The sequence below is a fragment of the Nicotiana tabacum genome, chromosome 23 (assembly GCF_000715075.1).
Source record: "Nicotiana tabacum cultivar K326 chromosome 23, ASM71507v2, whole genome shotgun sequence".
In the NCBI taxonomy this organism is placed as follows: domain Eukaryota; kingdom Viridiplantae; phylum Streptophyta; class Magnoliopsida; order Solanales; family Solanaceae; genus Nicotiana; species Nicotiana tabacum.
Window position 1 is genome coordinate 18,823,319 of NC_134102.1, and position 13,981 is coordinate 18,837,299.

Sequence of the window (13,981 nt, forward strand, 5' to 3'; positions counted from 1 at the left end):
ACTCTAAAGAAGACTTATACTTTTCTAAAAGTTTACAATCTAAAAGTTTCTCACAAAGCTCACAATTTCAGCTTACTAAAGGGTACTTCAGCTGCTGATTTTTTACTCTCAAAGTTGTGTTTTTTTAGTGTGTAAAAAAAAACTGTCCAGCAAATATGTGATCCCCTCCGTAAAGTGAGGAAAGGGAAGCCCTTAAATAGTCCAAGAAAGCCACTTTTGGATAGATTTTGGTTCACCAAAAGTCTGTCAAAAAAGGAATGACTTTGTGTGCTAAACATTGTTCAAAGGCAGTCCAAAAGGTGAAAGAATAACCAGAAAATTTGCTATGTCAGAAGCAAGGAGAAAAAATGTCATTTCAGCCACCCTACTAGTAAAAGGTAAGCCACTAGTACCCTAAGTCATGATCAAACCCATCTAAACTTCAGATTTCAATAACATCAATACCACCCTATTGCAACTAAATCGGACGACGATGTTCAACAACTAAATAATCGACTAACTAAGTGAACGATTTAACTAATATACTAAAGATCACGTTTAATCAATAACAATCTAACAAACAACTAAACTAAATAGAGATAACTAATTAAATAAACCTAACTTGAAACTCTAATTAACAAGAAATAACCAAAACAGAAAAATCAAAAACCAGAAACTAATCTACTAATATAAAAAAAAATTAAAAATTAATTAAAGAGATAGCGATTATACCTAACGAGCGTGCTTGAAGTTGTTCGAGCCACGAGAAGACGTCGGAGATGCAAAGAAGTGGTTGCCCGACCATGGAACACTTATTTCATTTCGGTAGACACCAAATAAAATGAATTTGATGTCATACCAAAAGGAAATGAGTGTTCTTTGGTCGGAATTAGGCTAAAACAGAGGAGGAGTGGTGCGGCAGAAGCGGCGGGTCGGCGGTGAGGGTGGCTGGTCGGCGGTGATAGGGATTTTTGGGGTGAAACGGGTAGGAAAGGATAGATCTCAACAAGATCTATCCGTTTATGTATGTATTACGGGGTGTGGAAGGTTAAAACTCAAGGAATATTGAGGCGCGGCGGCTAGGGTTTTTATTCCAGATTTAGGTAGGTCTATGGAGATTGGTAGAGATTTGAAGGATTTGAGGCTTGGATTCATGGAGAGGAGGTTGAGAGGAAGAAGTGGTGAAATTTTGGGCTGATTTGGACGACGGTTTCCCCGCCGGTGACGGATTTCCGGTGGCGGAGGATGGCGGCAGTGGATGGTGCGGCAGAGAGAAGAAAGAGAAGAGAGAGGAATAAGAGAGAGGGAGAGTAATAAGGGAAATGGGGCAAAATTTTGGCTATTTTAGGCTTTAAATACTGGGGATAGGGAGTGAATGAGAGCCGTTGGATCATGAGAGAATGGATGGGTGAGATTTAATATTAGTAAACTAAACAAAACTACGTAGTTTTGAAGTCTTCCATGCCAAAGCATATGGACCGGGTCTTGGGCTGTTGGGCCGCCGATATTGATACAATATTTGGGCAAATTTTGGCTTTAAAAATGATAAAACCCAATCCCCTAACCCCCTTATCAAATTATTTAACAAAATCTAACTCTAGAAGCCTAAAAATACACACATAATAATCCTAAAAATTATAATGTAGAAGTAAAAGACAAGAGCAAAAATTAGGCATTTATAATAGTAATGTATGTGTACATGCTTTGTGTCAGGGTTCGAGCAGTCTATGTGGGCACGGTTCATTTGACCGTTTGGCCCTTACATTAAATCCTATCAATCGAGACCCTTCAATCTTGAAGTCTCTTTCCATGCTAAAGTCGATATTAGAGGGTAATGCCCCCCAGTGTTCGGGGTTGACCGAAGAGGGGACTCGAACGTTGTTATGATCATCATCACTGGTTCATTTCCGGCCTTCAATTCTAAGTTAGTACGATTTACTTGTTGCCTTATTAAAAACCTTGCCGAAAAACCCATTTGGGACAAAATCGGCTCAAGGAAAAAAGAGTGCAACGCATGCTTTCAGACCTAAAACCTCGTACTATCCCTTGTTGGTTACCTGCAGGGGTTAGTTTAAGATGTAAATAAAGGAAAGAACAGGACCACACCTTAGCAGTAATATCGCTTTAAGTGAGTTATATTCCATTTATTCGGTAGTTGCTCATCGTTCATTGTTCCGAGCTTATAGGATCCTTTTTCCGGTGATCTCGATAATTTGGTACGGTCCTTCCTAGTTCGGCCCCAATTTTCCTTCGTTCGGGTTTCCAGTGCTTAGCGTGACCTTTCTTAGTACCAAATCCCCGGTATTGAAGTGTCGAAGGTTGGTCCTTCAATTATAATATCTTTCGATCCGCTGTTTTTGAGCGGCCAACCGGACAAGGGCGGCTTCGCGCCTTTTATCTAATAGCTCTAGGTTTGTACTCATAGCGTCGTCATTCGATTCCTTTGTTGCATATCGGAATATGATACTTGGTTCCCTAACCTCAATCGGTATTAAAGCTTCGGTGCCATAAACCAAAGAAAATGGGGTAGCCCCGTTACTGGACTTCGAGGTTGTACGGTATGCCCACAGGACTTCGGGTAATATTTCCTTCCATCTTTCTTTGGTGTTGGTTAACCTTTTTTAAGGGGTTTTGGAGTATGGTTTTGTTGGTAGATTCAACTTGTCCATTCCCACTAGGGTGATAAGGTGTCGATAGAATCCTTTTGATCTTGTGGTCTTCAAGGAATTCGGTTACTTTGCTTCCGATGAATTGTTTCCCATTATCGCATACAATATTGGTTGGCATTCCGAATCGGCATATGATATGGTCCCAAATGAAATTGATGACCTCTTCTCCATGTCCTTCCCGTACGCCTAAGCTTCCGCCCACTTAGAAAAATAGTTAGTCATAAACAATATAAATCGAGTCTTATCGGGTGCCCACGGAAGGGGGACAACGATGTCCATTCCCCACTTCATGAACGGCCATGGTGACAAAACCGAATACAGTAGCTCCCTGAGTTGATGGATCATCGGAGAGTGTCTTTGGAATTCATCACATTTTCGAACGAACTCCTTTGCGTCTTATTCAAAATCGATCTAGGAAAAAAACGGCTCTGATTATTTTTCGAACCAGCGATTCGGCGCCCGAATGATTTCCACAGGTACCTTCGTCAATTTTCCTCCAAACATACTCAGTATCACCCAGCCCTAGACATATTGCAAGTGGTCCATCAAATGTTCTTCGGAACAAGGTTCCATCTTCGGACAGGCTAAATCGGGTCGCCTTTGTACGCAGGGCCCTTGACTCTTTTGGATATGAGGGTAATTTACCGGATCAGAGATATTCCACGTACTAATCCTCCAGTCCCATGTTAGGCTCGTCGAGTTTATCTCGACGTGGCCTTCTTCCACCACCGATCTCATAAGTTGTACGACTTCTCCCGAGTTAAACTCGTCGTCTTCGACCGACGACCCAAAGTTAGCGAGGGCATCGGCCTCGCTGTTTTGATCCCCAGGTACATGTTGCAAAGCCCATTCTTTGAACCGATGTAATGTCACCTGTAATTTGTCCAAGTATCTTTGCATTTGTTCCTCTCTGACCTTGAATGTTCCATTGACTTGTTTTACAATAAGAAGGGAGTCGCACTTGGCTTCGATCACCTCTGCCCCCAAGCTCTTGGCTAGTTCAAGGCTGCAATCATTGTTTCATATTCGGCCTCGTTGTTAGTCAATTTTACAATCTTAATAGATTGTCTAATTATATTACCTCTTGGTGGCTTTAGTACGATGCCAAGTACGGACCCTTTTGTGTTTGAGTCGTGAAGAGGGTCCAGATTCCCGAGGAAGTTCCTGAGTTAACCAATAACTCTCTTTCGACCTCGGTTATTAGGGCCGGTGTAAATTCGGCCACAAAGTCCGGTAAAATTTCAGACTTAATGGCATTCCGAGGTGGTACGATATTTCTATGGCACATTTGGCCAATCGGCCCGAGCGTTCGGGCTTATGCATAACATTCCTCAATGGGTAAATAGTTACGACACATATAGGGTGACATTGAAAGTTCAGTTTTAGCTTCCTAGAGGCGGTTAGCAAAGCGAGCGCCAGTTTTTCCTGGTGAGGGTACCTAGTTTCGGCCTCACCTAAGGTCGTACTAACATAGTAAATTGGAAATTGCGTACCTTGCTCTTCCCGAACTAGGACTCCACTTACCGCTATTTCTGAGACCGCCAAGTATAAGTACAATTGTTCATTTATCTTCGGTGTGTGAAGCGGGGCGGGCTCGATAAATATCTCTTGAGTTCCTCCAAAGCTCGTTGGCATTTCGGGGTCCACGAGAAGTTGTTCTTCTTCTTCAACAATGCAAAGAATTGGTGGCTCTTGTCGGACGACCTCAAACTAAATCTTCCCAGGGTGACTATTCGCTCGGTTAACCTTTGCATGGCCTAAGAAGAACAGCCGACTGTGAAGGAAATGTTCGCGGTCGAGGAGGTAATACCAGCATCTACAGTTTCAACATCGAAGGGCCCAAACCATATGGTAAAAACGGGGCCAAATAGCAATCACCGATACCATCTTCGGCAAATTCGGACAAATAAAAGGAAGTCGAGGATGATGATTATGGGGTTCCCAGGTCTTTTATATCCCCCGATGATTCTGACGCCACTAAATCGACGGTCGAGGAGCTGGAACAAGTCATATTGCGAGAAAGCTTGCCCGATCGAAAGGAATACCTGGGCACAAGGCTAAGCTCCGAGCTCAGGGTAAAACTCATTAAATTTCTTATAACTAATGAAGATTGTTTCGCTTGGTCCCACGTCGATATGACAGGAATCCCATCAGAGATAACCACTCACAATCTAAGCCTGGACCCGAAATTTCACCCGGTTAAACAGAAGAGGAGACCCCAGTCCGAGATCAAGCATGCTTTCATCAAGGATGAGGTATCTAAACTTCTTAAAATATTCGGGAGGTTAAATACCTGGATTGGTTAGCAAACGTAGTGGTAGTTCGTAAAAAAGGGAATAAACTAAGAATGTGTGTAGACTACAAAGATTTGAATAAGGCATGCCCCAAAGACTCTTTTCCTTTGCCCAACATCGATCGTATAATCGATGCCACGGCTGGCCACGAGATCCTCAGTTTTCTCGACGCTTATTCTGGGTATAACCAAATAAGGATGGATCGGGTGATCAGGAAAAAACTTCCTTCATCACTAAATACGGCACATACTGTTATAACGTAATGCCGTTTGGATTAAAAAATGATGGTGCTACTTACCAACGCCTAGTAAATCGGATGTTCGAGGAACAAATAGGAAAATCGATGGAATTTTACATTGACGACATGTTAATTAAGTCATTGCGAGAATAGGACCCTTTAAAACATTTGTAGGAAACCTTCAGCATACTGAAGCAGTACAATATGAAGTTGAACCCAGAAAAATGTGTGTTTGGAGTTGGGTCGGGTAAGTTCCTCGAATTCATAGTATCCAATCGATGAATGGAGATCAATCCCAATAAAATCAAAGCCATCGAAGATATCACGATTGTGGACAACATTCTAACTCCGTCAGATGTTGGGAATTTCAATGCCTGGTGTAGTGTCGAGGGTAATGCCCGCATGTTGTGGATCCATGGCCTCCCGAATAAAGCATTTTACATCATGTCCCCTTCGATCACATAAAATTTAGTCTTCTTGATGGTCCCGGCGGTGTTTACGGGTAACGTTATTTCGCCCTTAGTGGTCTGACATGCCATGTTGAATCCGTTCAGAACTCGAAATGCAGGCACGATTTGGTCTTGTAGACCCAATTGTTCCACAACCCTTAATCGAATGATGTTGGCTGAGCTATCTGGATCAATTAACACACGTTTAACCCAAATTTTATTTACGAGTATAGATATTACCAGTGTGTCATTATGAGACTGCACGATCCCTTCCGCTTCCTCGTCGTTGAAAGATAAAGTTCCCTCTGGTATGTAGTCTCGAGTTCGTTTCTCCCTAGTGATGGATACTTTGGTGCGTTTCAACATCGGCCCCTGTGGGATATCAACCCCTCTGATGATCATGTTAATGACATGTTGAGGTTCTTCCTATTTGTTAGAATCCCTATTCCTGAAATGATTCTTGGCTCGGTCGCTCAAGAACTCCTGAAGGTGCCCATTGTTGAATAGACGGGCCACTACCTCTCTCAATTGTCGACAATCTTCCATTCTGTGATTGTGAGTGCCATGATATTTGCACATCTGGTTAGGATCCCTTTGGGTTAGATCGAACTGTAGAGGTCGAGGCCATTTGGTATCTTTGATGTGCCTGGGAGCTGATACAATGGCGGTAGCATCGACATTGAAGTTATATTCCAATAGCCTCGGTGCGTCTTTGGACCTCTCGAATCCATTTTTGGTCATAAGTCCCCGGCTACTTTGACCTCGGTCATTTCTCCTTTCGTTTCTCATGGAGTTTTGCCCGGACCAGCTGCTTCTCCAATCTCCATTACATGGCTGATACCGATCCCTGTTTGGCCTCGGTTCGCGATCGATATTTCTCTTGGCTCTGTCGAGGGTTCTGACAGGATAGACAGACCCTAAAGAGGCCCCGAGTTGATCATCTTCGACTCTGATTTTCGATTGATACCGGTTATGCACGTCGGCCCATGTAATAACAGGGTATTCTATTAAGTTCTTTTTCAGCTGCTCTGAAGCCACCGAGCTTTGAATATTAAGTCCCTGAGTGAAATCTTGAACAGCCCAATCATCAGCGACCAGCGGCAGATCCATTCGTTCCATTTAAAACCGGGACACGAACTCTCTGAGCATCTCGTTATCCTTCTGTTTGACTTTGAAAAGGTCTGATTTCCTAGTCTCGACCCTGATGGCACCTGCGTGTGCTTTTACGAAAGAATTGGCAAGCATAGCAAATGAGTCAATAGAATTATAAGGTAAATTATGATACCATATCATAGCTCCCTTTGACAGGGTCTCCCCAAATGTTTTCAACAGAACAGACTCGACCTCATCGTCCCCATGTCGTTCCCTTTGATAGCACGTGTATAAGAGGTTACATGCTCGTTTGGGTCGGTTGTTCCATTATGCTTGGGTATTTAGGGCATACAGAACTTCTTGGGGATCAGCTTCGGAGCCGCACTTGGAGGAAAAGATTTTTGCATGAACTTTCTGGAATCCATGCCCTTCAATATCGGAGGTGCTCCTAGGATTTGGTCTACCCTGGAATTGTAGGTTTCCACATTTTTGTCGTTAGCCTCGATCTTCTTCTCCCCTGATTCTATCTGTTTAGTTAGCTCCTCGAGTATTTTTATGATCTTGGGGTTAGCCCCTGATTTGTGTTCGTTCGACCTTTCTATGACTGGTTCATCCCTGCGGGTGACTTCCCGGGGAGGATCGGGATCGACCCTACTCGGTGTACGGGTTTGGTTCTATAATTGAGTTATCGCCGACTGTTGAGCCTGCAACATTTTGAAGATCACTCGTAGACTAATCCCGTCTCCTTCAACGTTTTGCGTGTTTGTTTTGTGTGTTTCGAGTTACTGATCGGGCTCCACCACGAACGTTATTTTCGTTGTCGGTAGGCAAGTTTGCATCGATAGCCACATGCGAATTAGCGTCAATTGGATCTGCGATCAGAATTCCAGCGGGATCAGCATGTTGTATCTCGTTACTAGCGCTATGTTATTATTTTCACCTTGGTGACCGGACTCGTTGTGAATATGCAGACATGCTGATTGAGAGTTGGACATTTTTGTATTTTAGCCTGGAATCAAAGACACTTCAAAGAGCAAGTGTAAAGCAGTGTGTTTTATGGATATTTGTATCAAATATCCACAATTATCCTTAGTCCCACGGTGGGCGCCAAACTGTTTACCCTCAAAATCGGATAACAATTGAATTTGTACGCGGTTTTAAGGATACGAGATCTAACTTGATACAAAATGAGAAATCGGATTCAGATTGAAATTAATGATAAAAAAGTAAATGCAAACCACACAGGTTGAACAATCTTGGCCTTGAAGGTTAGTCACCCTCGAGTCAAAGATGGTGCAATCGGTGCCGGAACAGAGTGATGAGATGACTAGAAATAACAGTTTATTGCTTTGGGATGCGTGTTACCATGTTCTTTACAAATAATCGGACACCCTTTATATAGTAGAGGAGTCCTACTTTAGGTACAATTCTATATAAGGTAAAAAATCTCATAATTTGCTAATTAATCGATTTCATTTATACGTGCCGAGATTTCCGCTGTGATATCCAACCGGCTATGGATATTTCGATTTTCCATTATTTTGGTTCGATAATGTTTTCTCGATCTTATTCGGAGTCGTGGTCAGTTTCGGGTTACGGATTCGATAATCTTGAAGACGCATGTTCTAACCTTGTGCCTAAGTTCGATGGAACCCAGGGTCGATCTTCAATTCATTATATTTCATTCCCGATCTATCATGTAATAGATGAGCTCGGTTTCTACCGTATACAAATATGTAGATACAGAGCAAACCGTACAATATGTTTGATCACGAACAATAATATACACAAAATTTTACGCAAGTGGTGTCAGCATATTGTCGTAAGTCGACTGCATGTGGATTCGTTGTAGAAGTTCTAAGGCTTTATTCCTTCCAAGTATGTTTATATTAGACATGGATAATTTAAATTTTGGAGTTTTGAGCCGAGGTGGATGTAATCTTATTTGTCTGGTACAATTGGACCCAATAATTTTGATATGGAACATAAATATGTACGTAAGATAAGAAATTGGTAAAATTTTCAACAACTATTACAATTTGAACGAGCAAACATACAATGAATTAAATATTAAAAATTTTAAAAGTAAACCCCTCATATTTAAATTTTGAATCCCCTCCACTTTTGAGTATAGCATTTTGCATACCCCATTGGACCTGAATTTTTTAAGTGACAATGAATTGTTCCAAGTAGAGAAAATAACAAAAATGACCCTTTATGTTTGAGGGTAGGTACAAAATCGTCTCTTAAATATACTTTTGAGCAGTTTTGGTCCTTCGAGTTTTTTAAAACTGAGCACTTTTAATCTATGTCAAATATAAAACAAACTCTGGTTGTTAGATTTAACGAGGACTGTGAAAAAGAAAATGATTTAATATGAATTCACATTTAAAGGTGTAATTTTTGCTATTTTAGGTCTATTTTTGAGGTAGGTACAATTTTTGTTCTTTTTTTTATTATTTATCTATTTCTAGTGTCTGATAAAGTTTTTGGTATTGCGATTTCTAGGATTTGAGAGGGCTTTCCTGTTGTTTCTAGTTAAATTGTTCTCATTAAATCTAACCATTAGAATTTATTACAGATGTGACGGATATAAAAATAACTCACTCTTGACAAACTTAGAGGCAAAATTACTCAAGAGTATATTTAACAGACTATTTTGAATTGGCCGAGATAAGGCACCATTTAGAACCCGTTTAGATTGGCTTAAAAAATGTGACTTTTCAGCATAAATAGTTTTTAAGCCAAAAAGCATTAAGTTGGTGTTGCCTAACTTTTTGCATTTGGCTTGTTTTAAGCAGTTTTTAACTTATTTTAAACACTTTTTAACTTTGCCAAACAATGAAAAAAAACTAAAATGAGTTTAAATGTCTATCCAAACACCCTCGTAATCTGCTATGTATATATCATTATATCTAAAACCTTTTGGGTGTATGCATCCGCAAATGATTATCTAAGACAACATAAACTTTATCCTAAATCCACTTTCGGAAAGGTGAATTAAAGTATTATTTGCTTAGTTTTTTTATTCTTAGATTCCTATTACTGTATGTTGTTTCTTTCACTTTGATTATCTTATCTTGTTGTTGGTGTTACTTGTTACTACTTCTTTTTTTTCTTCCTTGAGTCGATGGTCTATCGGAAATAATTTCTCTACCCTCACAAGATAGGGGTAAGGTCTGCATACACACTAACCTCCCCAAACTCTATTTGTGGTATTATACTAGATTTGTTGTCGTTGAATTAATGTATTTGAATTTTTATTGCCCCGGGGATGCAAGGATTTAAAACCTTCTTATTTTATGTAAAAAAAGGTTTCATGTGATCTTATATATAGTATAGTGGAATAAATAAAAAATATTGTCCAAAAACACTTGTGAAAGTTTGTGTTAATTACTTTCTTTATGGATTTTATATTTTTCATTAGATATTAATACCTCTATTCTTTTTGTGAGATAGTGTCTTGAACTTATTTTTTGGTTAGTATTGAATAGTGAAAGGTACAACATATCACGTTAATAGAAGCAGATGATAGATAATAGAAATGATGAGGAATACATGTAAGAAAAAGTTGCAGTACTGGATTACGACTTGATTTTATTATTATTAATTACTTTTTTCAGTACAAAAAGAGATTAAGACAATGACCCACCTAAATAGGCAAAAATGAAATTTCCTTTACATGGATATACTCTTTAGTCTATACAAAAAATTTAAGTTTTCATTCATATTCGCTCCACAAATAAATCTAAATAAAAAAAAAAAGGAAAAGTCCAAAATAAATACAATTTCGATCACAATGAAATAAAAAAAATCCCGTACAATTTGAAATTGCTCAATTTTGATCATCGTTGCACTCTGGTCCTTTAATACTTTTAATTTATCGTTGGCAAATTGTCTCGTATTTGTCCTTACCATTAACAGAGGTTCAACGTAAAATAAGTGGACTCCATGTATCCAAGTGCTTCGAGGAAAGAAAGATTCAAATTTACTCATCAACTTTTGATTATTGTTTATACTTACTCTCAAGTTGTAGCTCCAGTAGAGGCCAAGGAAAAAATTAGTTTTTTTTCCCTAACAGCGAAACAATATTTTTTCAAATTTTTAACGGAAAATAAAGGTGCTCAATTTTAGATAGTTCATAGCAAATTTGAAGAAAAATAGAAAGCAAACTTTAAAAGATACTAGTAGTAACATGCATTTGAAGTTGTTGTTTCGTTTTTTTTAAAAAAAAAAGTTTTTTTTTTTGGGGGGGGGGGGGGGGGGGGGGGGTATCAGGCATAGGTATCAAATTCAAAAGATGTATTTAATTGTTATATTTAATTGGAACACGTTTTGCTCAATAACCCACCTTATCTCAGTTGGTAGAGCGGAGGACTGTAGTTTGGTTAAACAGACAATCCTTAGGTCGCTGGTTCGAATCCGGCAGGTCGGAAATTTTTTCCCAATAATTTTAATATTCCTTTATTAAAAAAGATGTTTCTTTTCAAAATCAGATTGTAGAATTTTTTGTTTAACAAAGCAATATACCAAATACCACTAGAGAAGAGTAGGAAAAGGGATCCTTAAAACTGGCATTTTAATTTCATTGCTAATATCTACTCCTATCCTCAACAGTGCTTTTTAATGCTATTTTAACTGTAAGCCTTCTAACAAAAATATTCGTATATTTTCACTCATCCACGAGTTTTTTTCCAAATAAAAAATTATCTTATCAAGTTATTGGATCATAATCCCATCTAGGACTAATGTCAAAGAAATTATATTCTGAATGCAAGCAGTGTCGAACTTGGCTATATGTTGTAAATCAAATAGTAGTGCAGAAATGTCAGAGAACATAATGTTGTATTGGACATATGTCAATGCTGGAGTTGAGACCGTCGTTGTTCATCCCTCTGTTTCAAAAAGATTGATACTATTTTTTTATTAGTCTGTTCAAAAAAGATTGGTACATTTTAATATTTCCTTAATAAGCATTATTAACCACACATATGTTATGACAGGTTTGAAACCACAAGTTTCAAAATTTTTACAGTCACACAAATGTTATGGCTTATTTAAGACAACATATCTTAAAAGTCTTCCATTCTTTATTAAACTTTGTGTCAAGTTAAACTAAGATAATTTTTACTACTCTGTACAAGTTAATACTTATTTTCATAAGTCACATTCACTGATATTTGCTTATTTTGTTTCTATTATATTGACTGTAGTTCTCAACGAAAAAAGCAGTGTTTTGTAAAAAGCTAAAGAAGTGATATGTCAGAAGACCTCCGTAGATAAAGACTGGTTAACAAAAAACAAAAATACGCCGTTGCCGGGGATCGAACCCGGGTCACCCGCGTGACAGGCGGGAATACTCACCACTATACTACAACGACTTGTTTGTTTATCGAGTCCCCATATATAATTTGGACACCCTAAATTTTGTTAGTACTTCCCTTTCTATCTCAATTTGCTGGTAAAGATGACCAGCAGAAGCCTCAACAGAGGAAGAATTCCGCACGAGATAACAAGGGACGTTAAGGAGGACGTGGTTGTATGACAAATTTTCTCTTTTTGTTTGTTTAGAGAAAAAAAACATATTTTTCTATAGTTGGTAATAATTTATTTTAATTTTTAATTTGCATTTAATGCAAATATTTATGGTCTGATTTAGATTACAAGTTTCAGACTATACTCAGATAAAGCTCATTACATGGCATTCTCCTTGTTGGTTAAACATGATCTTTGCCCAAAACGAAGTGAGATATTGTTATTCCCGTCAATATTGCTGTATTTGTAAATAATAATTCTGCAAAATATAAGTTAACGTAATGAAACAGTAATAAATTCGAGCCCACTGAATTCACAGTGTTTCCTTAAGGAATTTAATCCCCTCTTAGTACCCAAGGTAATGGATTATTTCCTCCCAGGATAGAACGAATAACACACTGGTGTAGCGGTACTTCAAACCCCAGTGTTTCAGCGAACACAAAGTTCGGTAGCAAATCACACTTACAGTTGCTTTGTTTGAAGTTAAAAAAACAATGCAGAACGAAGGAGTATAAACTCAGAAAATCGTATGAAAATGCTGAGAGGAAGGAGTGCAAATGTATAGCCAATTTGTTGAGCGAATTATGTGTTGTGTGTTGAGTGTCTTTCTTCAACATCTGCTGCACATATATATAGCAGCAAAATGTTGAAGAAGACCAAACGTCCACCCTCCATGGTGGAGCAAGCATTACATGTTTGTGGAGCAAGCACTTCATGGTGGGAAGACCATTATCCGGCTGCCAAATGATCAATACACGGATTGGAAAATATCCGTTACAAATACGGATAATCCTACGTTAATATTTACTATTAACAAATAACCAAATCCGAAGCCGAAGCCGCAGCCGAAGCCGTAGCCGTAGCCGTAGCCGACGACGGCGCGAGGCTTGCTTTCTTCTTAACTCTTTAAGAGCTACAAGAAGAGCAATTATATATATACCCACCAAAAATGTCTTCCTCTTCCAATATGGGACAATGTCTCATTGTTAAGAGGGGAAACTTAAAATTTTACTCAAAATTTCATTTTCCCTCCATTTCCCATTCACCCTCATTTTAAGAATATTCATCTTAAAATAATTAAGAATATTCATCTTAAAATAAAACCTCAACAGATATAAAATTAGCCAACCTAGAAATCTTCCTTCCTGCCCAGAGGAATGCCACTTTCTTATTTTCTTGGTGTTACTTTTTTGTTTTTGTTTTTCCTTTCTTCCTAATGAAAAGAAACAATATTAGAGTAAATATTGTGTTACCAAAGGACCAGACTACGTATCACCTTTGGCGATTTAGAATATTTCTGGCTATATGGGTGAAGACATAATTAATTTTGTACAGAGGCAGCTCCACAACACTTAGAGACCTAAAGCCAAAGTTTAATTGAAGGCCCTTCAATAATAATTTTAATAGAGATTTTTATGTAGAAATTATTTTTTAATTTTTTGAGATGCAAAATTATTAATTAATTTTTTATAATAGATTTCTTCTAATAGATTTGTTCATCGAAAAACACTCCCCTATAGTTTCTAATTTTGGTTATTCTATTGATTGCGAAAATTTATCAAGATCTCCTTTTTGAGATTGTATATTTCAATTCTTTTTTCTAGTTGTCATATTTAAATTCTAATAAATATTTAAAAAATATACCAATGAAGTAAAAGTAACAAATATAAAATAAAAAAATACTAAAAAGTTAGAATAAAAGAATCCGATTCAAGAAGTTTGAAG

General features: G+C 38.3%; 2 non-coding genes across 2 annotated transcripts; one reads left to right on the plus strand and one right to left on the minus strand.

Annotated features, from left to right (window-relative positions):
* Nucleotides 1–11,067: 11,067 nt before the first annotated feature.
* Nucleotides 11,068–11,156, plus strand: TRNAY-GUA (transfer RNA tyrosine (anticodon GUA)). The gene is given in 2 exon segments: nt 11,068–11,104; nt 11,121–11,156. It is a non-coding gene; the product is annotated as a tRNA-Tyr (tRNA).
* Nucleotides 11,157–12,030: 874 nt separating this feature from the next.
* Nucleotides 12,031–12,102, minus strand: TRNAD-GUC (transfer RNA aspartic acid (anticodon GUC)). Its single transcript has one exon. It is a non-coding gene; the product is annotated as a tRNA-Asp (tRNA).
* Nucleotides 12,103–13,981: the final 1,879 nt, after the last annotated feature.